The sequence below is a fragment of the Cicer arietinum genome, chromosome 5, assembly GCF_000331145.2.
Source record: "Cicer arietinum cultivar CDC Frontier isolate Library 1 chromosome 5, Cicar.CDCFrontier_v2.0, whole genome shotgun sequence".
Taxonomy (NCBI): Eukaryota; Viridiplantae; Streptophyta; class Magnoliopsida; order Fabales; family Fabaceae; genus Cicer; species Cicer arietinum.
The window spans coordinates 20,629,843-20,630,276 of NC_021164.2; positions in this window are offsets into that span (position 1 = coordinate 20,629,843).

Sequence of the window (434 nt, forward strand, 5' to 3'; positions counted from 1 at the left end):
TATTTGATTTTTTACTTTGAATATTGGTAAATATATGTAATATATAAATATTTAGAAATGATGGACAAAGTCATTTCTCTTTGAATTTTGGTTAGTTTTATTTTACTGAAACTAATTATATTTAATTTGTTGTTTTATAGTTTTAATTGATATAAAATTAAAGTAATTCATTTACAATTATTTGTATTTGATGATACTTGTAATTGTTTAACAATTTAATAGTTTGTAACTGAATTGTTATAAATTTTAGATTTCGGTTTAGAAATCAAAATTTTAATGATTATGATTACTCAATTAATGTTAATAATAGTTTGAATGTTTCTAAATTATTAAAATTCTAATATATCCGATTTAAAGTAAAAAAATTTCACAATTACCACAAAGATCGATAAGTAAAATGATCGAGTGAGAGAACAAATAATATTTGTATTTAA